General features: G+C 42.2%; 2 protein-coding genes across 14 annotated transcripts in view; one reads left to right on the forward strand and one right to left on the reverse strand.

The window, feature by feature from the left end:
- The window catches only part of LOC115096235 (guanylate cyclase 2G-like), a 129,146-nt gene that overhangs the window by 110,509 nt on the left and 3,832 nt on the right, over positions 1-14,805 (reverse strand). The gene's annotated exons all lie outside the window — the stretch shown is intronic.
- Positions 1-14,805, forward strand: part of ACSL5 (acyl-CoA synthetase long chain family member 5) — a 168,726-nt gene that overhangs the window by 15,802 nt on the left and 138,119 nt on the right. For 2 of the 13 annotated variants that reach the window (XM_029610381.1, XM_029610391.1), the window contains one exon: positions 5,079-5,229. The exons of the other annotated variants lie outside the window; for them this stretch is intronic. The gene's annotated coding sequence lies outside the window, so the exon portion shown is untranslated. The remainder of the gene's footprint in view (positions 1-5,078; positions 5,230-14,805) is intronic. 13 annotated transcript variants of the gene reach the window in all.

Here is a 14,805-nt window from a genome sequence, read left to right on the forward strand (position 1 = left end):
TCAAGTCGCTCCTTGAGCAAAAAATCGCTGAGTATTTTTCTTTCAATGATACAGAGGATATTTCACCTTCATCTTTATGGGAAGCGTTTAAGGTTACAATCCGTGGTGAAATCCTCAGTTACACAGCTCGTCGTAATAAAGTACGGAAGGAGGAATTGGCGACTCTTCACCATCGGGTTGAGGTTCTTGAACAAATGCATTGCCATCGCCCAACTTCAGTTTCCCTCACGAACTTACTCAAAGCCAAATACCAATACAATCTACTCCTCAGCTCCCGTGTACATCTTGGAATCTTCTCCTCCAAAGCTAAATATTATGCTGGGAACAATAAGTGTGGTCACCTCTTGGCTTCTTACTTAGCAAAGAAAAAGGATAAACAACGTATTACTACTATTTTGTCATCCACTAAAAAACCCTTAACTGATGCGACAGCTATTTTGCAGGAGTTTTGTTCGTTTTACTCCTCTTTATACCAATCGGAAATTTCCCCTACGCCTGCCTCATTTACTGACTTTTTCTCTTCACTGGATCACCCGGTGCTTTCGCCTGAACAGATGACGCACCTTGATGCACCTTTCACTTTGACGGAAATTGAGCAGGCCATTGCTTCCTTAACACCGAACAAGGCTCCCGGACCTGATGGCTTTAATGTTAATTTTTATTCAGCTTTTCGGCCCTTATTGGCACCTAGATTGCTTGCCTATTTTTCCTCCTTTTCTTCCTCTCAAGATGTATCTCTTTCTTTCTCACAAGCATGTATGGTGGTAATTCCAAAGCCAGGTACAGATAGTACCAACCCTGCTAATTACAGGCCTATTTCTTTATTGAATACAGATTATAAAATTTTTACAAAACTTCTTGCTACCCGACTGTCTCGTATTATACACCTATTGATCAATCCTGATCAGTCAGGTTTCATACGGAATCGCCTTATTAATAATAATACTCGTTTATTTTTTCATATCCATCAAGAGGCTTTTTCTGATCCTGATCCGATGGTGGCGGTGTCTTTAGACGCGGAAAAAGCTTTTGATCGTGTTGAGTGGCCTTTCTTATTTTATGTTCTCCAATGGTTTGGTTTGGGACCCAATTTTATACACTGGATACGTTCCTTATATACAGCTCCCACTGCATTTTTGTATATTAATCAGCAACGTTCTTCCCCCTTTTCTCTCCACCGTGGTACCCGCCAAGGTTGCCCCCTTTCGCCTTTTTTATTTAACCTGGCTTTGGAACCCTTACTCTCTGCTATTCGTCAGTCTGCTCAAATATCAGGTATTTGTATTGGTCATGATATGTTCAAACTTTCTGCATATGCTGATGACGTTCTATTATTTTTACAAAATCCTATGTCTACTCTTCCGCATTTATTTTCTCTCATTTCTCATTATTCTTCTCTTTCTGGATACAAGATTAATTGGCACAAAACTGAGCTTCTTCCCCTGAACTATGCTGCTTCCTCGTTGGATTTTGCTCACTTTTCTATTCATAAAGTTACTACTAGTTTGAAGTACCTTGGGGTTCGGTTCTTTGTCGACCCCCTAGATACGATACGACATGGGGAAACCCAAATTTTGCAAACAGTGCAAGACTTAACATTACGTTGGTCTCCTTTATATTTGACTTGGTGGGGACGATTGGATACAATTAAAATGGTTATTGCTCCTAAAATAATTTACACCCTCTCTATGCTTCCTATTTTTTTTTCTGCAGAGTTTTACAAAAAAATTGACAGATTGTTAATGTCCTTTCTGTGGAAAAACAAACCACCTCGTATTGCGCTTGCTAAACTTAAATGTCCCAAGTTACAAGGGGGAGTAAATTTTCCTGATTTTTATATATATCATCAAGCGTTTATTTTACAACAAGGTTTTCATTTTTTTGATGTTGACTCCCCATCTTCAGAACCGCCCAGATGGGTCTCCATTGAACGCCATCGGTTGGCTCCCTACCCTTTGTTTTGTTTTCCTGGTATGGATCTTATTCCTGATGCGGCTCATGACCCTATTTTACGATCTTTACATAGAGCTTTTTCTGAATTTGATTCCTTATTGCCTGATACTTCCCTTCGATGGAATAACTCGGGCTTGGCTCCAATTTGGAAGAATAAAATGTTGCTGGTAGGAGGGAAGCCGCTCAGTTGGCCAATTTGGCAGCAGTGTAATATCTGGCTTTTAACATCTTTGTTGGACTCTGGGAAACTTCTGTCTTTCCATCAACTTCGCACCAGATACCGTATTCCACCGACTCAATTTTTTGCTTGGTTGCAGTTGCGTTCCTTGCTTTCTGATAGCAAGTTACGCCAATTCACCCTGACTAAAACTTCCCCGTTGTTGGAATTTTATTATTTACAAGGTCCTAGAGGTCATTTGGCTTCTGGAATCTATAAACTTATTAAAAATTTTTCTTGTCGCTCTGGTATCCGAGCTTTGTCCCTGTCCTGGTCCTCCGATTTGGGGATCGCGATTACTCCGGCTATGTGGAAACACATTTGGTCCTCTGCTATTCGGATTTCCTTGTCCGCTAGCTTAACTCAGACTTCATTTTTTATTATTCACAGAGCAGTTTGGACTCCGTGGAAGCTACATCGGGCTGGTGTAATTTCTTCCCATGATTGTTGGTCCTGCTCGGCGCCCAAAGCTACGTTTAGTCACATGCTTTTTTATTGTCCCCTGGTACACGCCTTTTGGACTCACGTTTGGCATACGGTATCTGGTATTCTGTTGCTCAATACTCCTCTTTCCTACTCCTTAATAATTCTAAAGGGCGCTGATCCGTCTCTACAGCTTCGGCAAGCTCATTGTAAGTTATTGGATTTTCTCTTAACCATAGCTCAATATAATATTATGTCTAATTGGAAACATAGCGAATTCCTATCAGAACCACTATGGTGGAATACTGTTTGTTTGTTTTCCAAATATGAAAAAGCTATGGCACGCTCCTGTGGTCGTTTAGGCAAATGGTCTCAAGTATGGAAGCCATTGGACGATTACTTGGCTTCATTATAATTTCTTCTGAGTAATGGATGCTTTTCCTTTGTCTCCTTTTAGTTCCTAGTATCTGGTATATTCTTTTTCGTTTAAGCTGCTTTGCTCCTCTGATGTCATAATTGTGGTGGATACTTTGCTATTTTGGTTTCTTTGTTAATATTTTTTCTTTTCTTTTTGTGTTGTGCTGTTTTATTTGATTATTGCTGTATTTGATGTCTTTGTTTGTGATACATCAATAAAAATTATTTCAACAAAAAAAAAAAAAAAAGAAGCAGGCAGCGGAGTCTAAACTTCTACGGCTCCTCCGTCTGAGGGCTGTGGTTCCCATACCTGCTTTTCAGGAAAGTTTGGAGCATTATTATATTTATTTTGTGGTGCCCAAGAAGGAAGGTTCCTTTCCGCCCCATCCTGGATCTCAAGGATCTGCAGGTGACTTGTTTTCGGATGGAAACCTTGCACTCTGTGATAATGGCAGTGCAATCGGGAGAGTTTCTGACTTCCCTGGATCTGTCCGAGGCCTATCTTCATATTTCCATCGGGTTGGAGCACCCAACGTTTTCTGCGCTTTGCAGTACTGGGTCGTCGTCAACAGTTTTGGGCACTGCCCTTTGGTCTGGCCACTGCTCCCAGAAGATTTTCCAAGGTTATGGAAGACGTGGCAGTGGCATTGCAAAAAGATGGCATCCTGATGCACCCGTATCTGGATGTCTGGCTTATTCGAGCCAAGTCATTGGAAGAGAGCAGCTTGGTGACCAACAAAGTGATCTCCTTGCTGCGAGAGCTCGTTGGGAGTGGTAAACCTGGCCAGGAGCCAGTCTCCAGCCTTCTCGGTTGTTGGAGTATCTGGATGTTCGGTTTGACACGAGACTGGGCAAGGTTTTTCTGCTGGATGCACGGATCCAGAAATTGATGTCCCTAGTGTGTCAGTTCATGAACGCCTGATGGTGTGGAGCTATCTTAGGGTACTCTATTTGATGGCAGCAACCTTGGAAGTGGTGCCATGGGCAAAGGTGCATATGCATTCTTTTCAGCGCTCACTGCTGTCTCGTTGGAACCAGAAGTCTCAGGACTATTCGGTTCACCTCCATTTGTTGATGGACATTTGTTCTCGCCTCCAGAGGTGGTTGCAGGAAGCTAATCTGAGAAAGGGTATGTCCTTGTTTGAGGTTTGGTGCAAGGAGCGCGGTGTTCTTCCTCATTCGGTTAGGATCCTGCTTCTTAGGGATTTTTTTCAGGAGGGCTTGAAAAAAGGATTGGCCCTTAATTCCTTGAAGGTTCAGGTAGCGGCTCTTTCATGTTTCAGAGATACAGTGAATGATGTTGCCTTGTCCCATCCTGATTTGAGCCGTTTCTTGAAAGAGGTAAAGCACTTTCGGCCTCCCTTGTGGTTGCTGATTCCATTGTGGAGTCTTAATTTGGTGATGGATTTTTTAATGGAGCCTATATTTCGACTGCTGCGCAGCCTTTCCTTATAGTTGTTGACCCTTAAGACAGTGTTCCTGGTGGTTATGTGTTCTGCGCGTCACATTTCAGAATTGAAGGCATTGTCTTGCCGGGAGCCATTCCTTTGGGTGACTCCAGGGGTGTTGCAGCCTGGTGCTGTTCCATCCTTCTTGTCTAAGGTGGTCTCGGAATTTCATCTGAATCAGTCCATTTCTTTGCCGTCTCTGGATAAAGTCAGGGACGCGGAGGAGTTTTGCCTTTTGCATTCCTTGGATGTCAAATGGAGGTTTCTGAACCTTTTCGAAAGTCATATCGCCTGTTTGTCCTTCATAGAGGAAGGAAGCAGGGTGAACCTGCTTTGCGGGCTACTATAGCTCGCTGGATTAAGGAGGTGGTCACGGCCTTGTATGTGGCTGCTAAGAAGCCATTGCCTGCTCAGGTTAGGGCTCATTCCATTAGAACTCAGGCATGAGTCTGTCAATAGTCGTCCTGTGGGGCTAGGGGTCCCCAGGGATTACTGGTAAGTGTTCATCCAGTCCCTAGCTTGGGGTACCTAGAAACGTATGTGAGTTCAGTGGTTTTGGTTGGTTGAGTACAGTTCTGGTTTCCTGTTTTTAATCAAGTTTTTTGCTAATCTGTCCACAGTTGCTTTTGAAGAGAATGCTGACAGGCTGGGGTCACTGCAGAGCTGTATATACTATGATATCAGCTTGCACCATCTCCTTCTGCTGGCAGGGGAGCATAAACCACTGGTCCCGAGTCCATCTGTCTACATTATGGAAAATGAAATTATCAGGTAAGTTAATTTCTCCACTTTGCTTCCTCCTTTGCTTTACTATTCTTTCCTTTGGTCAATACACAGTGTTTGTATGTGACGATACCAGGAATCAATAACCAAAGTTATGGAGCCTTCCAAGTTGTAAAAACATAGAGACTCTACAATTAAATAAAGAAATTCCAATAACGTAGCCTGCATGCTGTAACAAAAAAAAATCCTTTTCCTGTGCTTTCCTGGTGATCAGCCAAAACACTTCTCTGTCTCTTAGGACCCGATTTACCAAGACATTTTCCCATTCTGCGTCTATGGGAGGAAAAAGCAACTGTCTTTTTTTTTTTTTTTTAATTGTAGTTCATTATTTCACCCTTTAGAGGGTGCTTATTACAAGCAAGCGTGAGAATTTGGAAGCTGCCAATCACATGATGATATGTGGTATCAGCAAGCTGCTCTCGCTAATAAAGGGGCCGATGTAACAAGACCCACAGCAAAACAGATGCTAGTTATGAGCACAGCTTTTGATCACAGCATGCGGCTAAAGCTGGCACTTCCGTGGGATGTAAATAAATAAATAAATAAATGATGCAAATGATTTGCGTTGCAGAAATACGTACACTCATGAAGATATGCACGTACGTAAGAGTGGGCCCTATGTAATAAGCAGCCGCATCCACACCGAAAACCCGCGCTGATAATCCGCACATAAAAGCGAGCGAGCGAATGGGTCTCCCTATTCACTGAAAGTATGACCCTCGAATACATTTTTAATATTTCGAATAACTCTGTGATGCAGAAAAAAAGGGCAAATATTTTCATGGGTGATAATTCACACCACATGGCAGCGAGATAGGCACCCGGCTAATCCCGAACCTGGCTGCCTGTCGCCTCTTGTCACTTGCCGAACATTCTGCTGCTGTCATCCTTTGGCGAACCCGCAGCATCAGAAATCTCCATCGTCGAAATCACACCAGAGCTGCACGGACATGCAAGCACTGGAATAAAATGGCCCCCGAGTTGGTGCTATCGCTTAACTCGTGCCCTGACCGTGGCGGTAAAAATCCCCCGCATTAAAAAAAAAACCCGTACTAGCAATAGTGCGGCTCCCTACATTGCCCATGATTAGGTAATCGCTTCCTTTGCATAACATTAGCATACGTTTGCGCAGAAAAAAAGTGGGTCTGTAAGCACGCTTGTACGTGCTTTTTCCCCCTCACGTACAAAACCCCTGTTACATCCCTGTATAGGGCTTTACGCAGGAAAACACGCGTACAAACCCGCGGCGGCTTCAGCGTACCTTATTACATCGGCCCCGGAGTTCTGCAGGATTAGCAGCTAAACAGAAATCGTCCCCTAGAAATGCTATCTCTGCACTGTCAACTACTCATTTTCTTTTTTTAAAGTCAAGACTCCTCAAAAGAACCCTAAAACAACTGTCGATTTACAGTAGTCCTTAATTTCCCCTAGTTAGAAGCCCACTCTATATAGGGGAAAATATTGTATTTATTTAGATTTATATACTAATTTTTTAAAAGTATGCCCAAGGTGGTGAACAAAAAAAAATTTACAACACAAAAACACAAATACAGACTGTATTACAAATATCATAACACTCAACACACAACATAACACATGACAATGAACAAATATATCAGTTTCTAAAATCTAATGGCAGCAATTTACACAATTTCCCCTAATTTAAAAAAATAAAGCCATAAAAACCTAGACTAATTAGAAACTCATAAAACAGTCCTGTAACAGTAGAGAGTTCAGGTCCTAGAATCTTATTCATAAATTCCTACAAGTGTATCTAACCAGATGAATCCATTAAAAGTCAGTCTGAATAGCCAGGTCTTTTACCTGCTTTCTCAAACTTTCAGGTAATTAGCCAGAAATCATACAGTCTATAATCCTATGCATCCCAGTTGCAGAGTGCATTATTAGTATTTGCCATACAGGGGGGCACTGGAGACCTTTAGACGGACATGATTTTGCTTCTGGGCAAAACCTTTTGAGAGGGAAAAATAATATAATCAGCTTGTGTTACTGCCGCAGACCCTGGAGTCTGAACTCTCAGCTGCTGACAAATCCGAGATTAGCAATTTCCACTTCTGCTAAGCTGACTGAAATGTGTGTGGAAAAATATGTCAGTTCCCAGCTATGGATACCACCACTGAAGTTCATACCCTCTTGCCAAATAAATGTTCTTGAGCTTATTTTGGAGTAGAAAAGTCCGCGGGGATGTTCTTCATTGTTGCTGTCGTCGTGATTTTTACGCAAGGAAAGTACAGTACAGTGTGTTTGTCATTGGAGCTCTGGTCCTCCTACTTATGGAAGAGAACCTCGAAAAGCCCATTTTGACACCCCCTCCCGGGAATTATTAGATTATTGCATTGGCCTGAATGTATGTAAGCTGATCGTTAAAAAAAACAAAAAAAAACGCACTGGTTTCCAGTGCACATGTTTAATCCTCAGGTTAAACTTGTTTTTTAACTCCTGATGCAGTAAGCTAATGTTATGCATATGCATCGGGAGTTTAAAATACAGAAAAAAAACCCCCAATCAAAAACTGTAAAATGTGCGTTCGACATTGGCCTAGTGCACATTTTATGTTCAAACAATTTTTATTAGATTTTCCAAACAACAAACAAATGTGGAGGAGGGTGGTTTCAGATTAGTGCACATTTTAAATGAGGAAAATGGCTGCCCAGATTGTCCGCTGATCGGCATGTCCAGAGTTTGTTCTCTCGGCAGGAAAGTTTTGAGCCTTCCCTTGGTCCGCATTGTAGATCGGAGGAGGAGACAAGGGAGGAGAGAAACTTTTGCGAAGAGTGTGAGAGATCCACAACACAACATGCAGCAGGCATTTTACCAATCTGCTATTATTAGGTTCAATTTTCTTTTTGTATTCCTTACGATCAGCGTGTAGGGGAAATAGAAGTTGCAGCAAAGCATAAGAACACACCTAAGAACATAAGCCTGCCATACTGGGTCAGGCCAAGGGTCAATCAAGCCCAGTATCCTGTATCCAACAGTGGCCAATCCAAGTCACAAGTACCTGGCAAGTACCCAAACATTAGAAAGATCACAAGCTACTATTGCTTATTAATTACCATAATAGCAGTTTATGGATTTATCCTCTAGGAACTTAGCCAGACCTTTTTTAAACCCAATTACACCAACTGCTGTAACCACATCCTCTGGCATTGAATTCCAGAGCTTAACTATGCGCTGAGTGAAAAAAGAATTTTCTTTGATTTGTTTTAAATGAGCTACTTGCTGACTTCATGGAGTGCCCCCTGGACCTTCTATTATCTGACAGAGTAAATAACCGATTTACATTAACTTGTTCAAGTCCTTTTATGATTTTGTAGCTCCCTGCTTCAACGTCAGGGGAGGAAGTTTGACACTTCACGCATATCCAGCATAGCCCTCTGCTTCAATGGCAGGGGAGCAAGACTGATACTTCACTTTCAATGCATAGCCAGCATGGCTCTCTGCTTCAATGGCAGGGGGGAATGAAGAAAGGTGGATCTATATTCAGGCAACAATCAACAAGGACTGAATTACACAGTCTGAATAAACAAATAAGCATGGGTGTAGCTTGCTTATTGCAGTGGTTAATACCCCTAACTAAATTAAGCTATTTCACTTAGATGCAGTTCCAACACTGCTCTCTACATTAATGGCGGGGGTGGAGGGGAAATAGAATAAAAAAAGGTGACCAAGAGTCAAGAGAAACAGATAAGTATGTGAGAGAAAAAAAAAGTGCGAAAGCTTGCTGGGCAGACTGGATGGGCCGTTTGGTCTTCTTCTGCCGTCATTTCTATGTTTCTATAATATTCCCCTCCTCAGTTGTCTCGTGTCCAAACTGAACAGCCTTAACTTCTTTAGCCTTTCCTCATAGGGCAGCCATTCCATACCCCTTATCATTTTGGTCACTTTTCTCTGCACTTTCTCCTGTGCAGCTATATCCTTTTTGAGATGCGGTGACCAGAACTGTACACAGTATTCAAGGTGCGGTCTCACCATGGAGCGATATAGAGGCATTATGACATCCTCCGTTTTATTCACCATTCCCTTCCTAATAATTCCTAACATTCTGTTTGCTTTTTTGACTGCTGCAGCACACTGAGCCGACGATTTTAAAGTATTATCCGCTATGACGCCTAGATCACTTTCCTGGGTGGTAACTCCTAAGATAGAACCTAACAGTGTGTAACTACAGCATGGGTTATTTTTCCCTATATGCAGCACCTTGCACTTGTCCACATTAAATTTCATCTGCCATTTGGATGCCCAATCTTCCAATCTCACAAGATCCTCCTGCAATTCATCACAATCTGCTTGAGATTTAACTGCTCTGCATAATTTTGTGTCATCCGCAAATGTGATCACCTCACTCGTTGTACCCCTTTCCAGATCATTTATAAATATATTAAAAAGCACCGGTCCAAGTACAGATCTGTGAGGCACTCCACTGCCAACCCCTCTCCACTGAGAAAATTGTCCATTTAATCCTACTCTCTGTTTCCTGTCTTTTAACCAGTTTGCAATCCACAAAAGGACATCTCCTCCTATCCCATGACTTTTTAGTTTTCTTAGAAGCCTCTCATGAGGGACTTTGTTGAACACCTTCTCAAAATCCAAATACACCACATCTACTGGTTCACCTTTGTCCACATGTTTATTCACCCCTTCAAAAAAATGTAGGAGATTTGTGAGGCAAAACTTCCCTTGGGTAAATCCATGTTGGCTGTGTCCCATCAAATCATGTCTACCTAAATGTTTTGCGATTTTATTCTTTAAGTTTCCACGATTTTTCCCGGAACTGGAGTCAGGCTCACCCAGATCATCCCTGGAACTCTTTTTAAATATCAATGTTACATTGGCCATTTTCCAATCTTCAGGTACATTGGGTGATTTTAATGATAGGTTACAAATTTTTACTAATTGGACAATTTGTCAATCAGGCCTACCACATTTTCCATGATTTGGTTCAGTTGATCTAAATTATGACCCATGAAAACCTTCTCTGGAACAGGTATCTTTCCAATATCCTCTTCAGTAAACACAGAAGCAAAGAAACCGTTTAATCTTTCCGCGATGGCCTTATCTTCTCTAAGTGCCCCTTTAACCCCTTGATCATCCAGTGGTCCAGCTGACTCCCTTGCAGGCGTTCTGCATCAGATATATTTTTTAAAGTTTTTTTTATTATGAGTTTTTGCCTCTATGGCCAACTTCTTTTCAAATTCTCTCTTAGCTTTACTTATCAATGTCTTACATTTAACTTGCCAATGCTTATGCTTCTATCCTGTTTTCTTCTGATGGATCCTTCCAGTTTTTGAATGAAGATCTTTTGGCTAAAATAGCCTCTTTCACTTCACCTTTTAACCATGCCAGTAATCGTTTTGACTTCCTTCCACCTTTCTTAATGCACAGAATACATCTGGTTTGTGCTTCTAAGATGGTATTTTTTAAGAATGTCCATGCCTGTTGCACACTTTTTACCTTTGTAGTTGCACCTTTCAATTTTTTTAAACTATTTTTCTAATTTTATCAAAGTTTCCCTTTTGAAAGTTTAGTGCTAGAGCGGTAGATTTACTCACTGTCCCCCTTCCAGTCATTAATTCAAATTTGATCATATTATGATCACTATTGCCAAGCGGCCCCACCACCGTTACCTCTCTCACCAAGTCCTGTGCTCCACTGAGAATTAGATCTGAAATTGCTCCCTCTATCGTCAGTTCCTGAACCAATTGCTCCATAAAGCTATCATTTATTCCATCCAGGAACGTTATCTCTCTAGCGTGACCCGATGATACATTTACCCAGTCAATATTGGGGTAATTGAAATCTCCCATTATTACTGCACTACCAGTTTGGTTAGCTTCCCTAATTTCTCTTGGCTTTTCACTGTCCGTCTCACCATCTTGACCAGGTGGACGGTAGTATACCCCTATCACTATAGTCTTCCCCGACACACAAGGGATTTCTACCCATAAAGATTCAATTGTGCATTTAGTCTCCTGCAGGATCTTTATCCTGTTGGACTCTATGCCATCCGGACATAAAGCACCACACCTCCTCTCGAGTGCTCCTCTCTGTCATTGCTATATAATTTGTACCTCGGTATAGCACTGTCCCATTGGTTATCCTCTTTCCACCATGTCTCTGAGATGCCAATTAAGTCTATGTCATCATTTACTGCTATATATTCTAATTCTCCCATCTTACTTCTTAGACTTCTGGCATTAGCATACAAACATTTCAAAGTTTGTTTTTTGTTTGTATTTACATTCTACTTTTCAGTTGAGAGGGATAAATTGGAATCTTTTAACCCTTTGAACCCATTGTCCCTGAATTCAGGGACGCCATAATATCAATACGCGTTATCCTGGTATACAGGTATAATCACATACTGAATAACCAATACTAATATTAAAAATAGCATATTTGACAAAAATTATTGGTTTTCCCGAGGAAATTAGGGTTGACGGGTTTATCGCCATAGGAACCTAGGGTTCAAAGGGATAACTCAGGTGAGTTTTTAATTACAAGCACTTGGCTACTTTTTCTTTTTAATGGAACATGCCCTAAGAAAACTAATAATGCAGAAGAAGCAAACCTGTTTCAAGAAAAAGGAGGTTCTAAGATATGGGGATATGCTCCAAAAGGGTAGAATCAGGAAATATTTTTGCACAGAAAGGGTGATGGAAGCATGGGATATCCTCTCAGGGTGGATGGTGGCAGCAAAAATAGTAATAAGCATAGGATAGCACAGAGGATCCTAAATTTCTAAAACCGGAGAGTACAGAAAGCACGACCCAGCAGCATGTATTAAACGTTCATAGCACCCTACGTTCCTGATTGGTGCTGGCAGAATACATAGCAAAGTGATTAAAATGAAATGTTAGAAGTCCTAGTGAAAACGTAAGCAATGCCATTGCCAGGTGTGTCTAGCAGGTTACACGGGGGCCTTGGGGAAATTCACTAGCAATGGTAGCTCTGCAGATCTTACTGCAAGGATAGAATCAAATTAGTGGCCAGGTCTGTCTGGCAGACTGTAAGTTCTGTAGGAACTAGAAGTCCTAGCAGAAACTCAGGCACCCGCCTAGCCAGGTCTGTCTGGCAGGCTGCCCAGGGGACCTAGGAGACTGGATGTTCAGTTGATGGCCACACAAGTCTTGCTGACTTTGCAGATTATTACTGAGCTTTGTGGCCAGCAATGTGAAAGGTGGGTTCTGGGGGGACGGCATGGGTGTCTTGTGTGCTTTTCTAACCAAGATGCTGGAGGACAAAGGAGGAAGGCAAAAAAAGGACTATCCTGGATAAGGGAAAAAAAACTTTGTGGGTGGTCACATGCACGGCCGGCAGTTGGAATGTGTTGTTCCCAAGACTGGACGGATCGGACGGTCTTTTTCTGGCGTCCCCTACTGTGTTGCAGTATCGCTGATGAAGATGTTAAACAGAACCAGCTCCAGGACCAGTCCCCGAAATGCTTCACTCCTCACTTTTCTTTCCTCATGTAACCCTTTTTTGCTATTAATTAAGTTGACTTAGATAATAACCACCGCTATTACTAGCAATGGTAACATGGACTAGACTTAGTTTTTGGGTAATTGCCAGGTTCTTATGGCCTGGATTGGCCACTGTTGGAGACAGGATGCTGGGCTTGATGGACCCTTGGTCTGACCCAGCATGGCATTTTCTTATGTTCTTATGAAGGGCCACCTTCAGAGGCTGTGAAGGTGGTGAGCTACACTGCTGCAGCCGTGGGAAAAGTCAAGGTCCTCCAGGGATCACCACTGGGGACCAGATTAGTCTCTGGGAGGCCCAAGGGAAGACTTACCAAAGGGCAACAAAGTTCAGTGTCCACATGGCTACTTGGTTCCAAATGAGAATTTTATCATAAATCCAAAAGCAATAAGCAACTTCCTCAGAGGAAATCTTCAAATAAATCACTGGATACAGTCCAAAGTAAACACTATCAGTAAATCCCCACCCTTCAAATAAACTTCTTTCAGAATGAGACTCAGAAAATCCACCCTCAGCCCCAAGGCCTTTGGGACAACAAGGTCCAAATACTACTTTTCCTGGAGCTTCCCCAGCAGGGTTCTGCACCCTTTTTCCTCCCTCTGGATGGCTGTTAGGACTTTTTATGAACTCTCAAGCTTAGGCAAATTCTTATGTCTCAGGAGTCCTCCCCAAAACTCCTCAGACTCTCTCCCTTAAATAAACTCTCACTCCAACCCATTCCCTTTGGGGGTAATGTACCTCCTGCTTTTACAACCCTGTCTTCCATCCATCCATCCATCCATCGCTCAAATCTTAAAAGATATCGACCATATCCCCCTCTAGCCCCTCCTTAACAGGAAGGATCCTTGCAAACTGCAAGAGCTCTTTAAAAGCAGAATTTTGACCTCCAGTTGAACCTCGGAGAGCAAGGGCCCTCCAGAAAAGCTTCTTGGTGACCCTAGGCAGGGTCACACTCAGATTAAATTCCAGTCACCACTCCACTCTTGTCTATCACTTGAGCAGTTTTCAGTCCCATCCACCCACCATCTGGAAGTCTTAGCTCCAAGACTGCTCCGTTCGTTTAGGATTTATTTATTTCTATTGGGTTGTAACGAATGAGCAGAAAGGAAACATTTTATGGATGTGCTTCACTGGGAAGTTGTGGCCTTCCTTCTCTGATGTCCTAGCAAGAATGCAGGAGCTGTTTTTATTGCAGAAGAACCGTGCTTGAATTCAGGACTAACTGTGGGTGGGGGAAGTTGGAATATGGAGGATATGTTTAATATGTTGAAACCAGACAAGACGGGAAACAAAATCCCAGAGAGTGCAGGAGGCGGGGAGACGTTTGGCCCCTGCAGGCTTCCATGCATCTAACAGGACTCTTGGAGAGATCAGATATAGAGATTGTAAAGCCACCTATACTTCTTGTGACTTTGGTTTTATTACATTTATTATTTTTTTTTTACCATAAGAAAAAGCTTGTTCATGGTCTTAAAATATTAGAGATGTGCTTCGGGATCAGATTTCGTGTCTGGCTTCGTTTTGGGGCCCCCACACGGGAATTTCGTTTTCCCGCGGTTCGGGTTTTTTTTTTTTTTCGGGGCCCCGATTTTCGCTGAAATTGCCTAATTTGGGAAAAACTATTGCGCATCCCTATAAAATATGCATATTTTTCCTGATGTGCACAGCAGCAGCAGCACAGAGAGTCTATTGCTTTGCGCGAGGGGACTTCGGCTCTTGCCACTCATAGGTTTCGTAAATATCACTGGAAGTGTTTCATTAAATTTCAAGGTCATAAATATATACTTTTTGACCCTAAACTTTTGAAGCTCTTTATAGATTCCAAATGAACCTCCTGTGATGGTGAGGTCCCAAAAGTTCAGGATTAAGATTCTGAATAAGTTTCTTCTGTGTTGTAGGGGGTGCACTGCAGGTTGGGTGCTATTTGTTTTGTATCTGTTTACTTTTTTCTGAGCTTTGATTATCTCTTTGGTTTCCTCCCCCCCCCCCCCCCCCCCCCCAAGTTTTATGGACTACTGTTATATGAGCTTGGTTAACTTTTTCCTTTCTATTTGCTATTTG

This window comes from Rhinatrema bivittatum, chromosome 7, assembly GCF_901001135.1.
Source record: "Rhinatrema bivittatum chromosome 7, aRhiBiv1.1, whole genome shotgun sequence".
Classification (NCBI taxonomy): Eukaryota; Metazoa; Chordata; class Amphibia; order Gymnophiona; family Rhinatrematidae; genus Rhinatrema; species Rhinatrema bivittatum.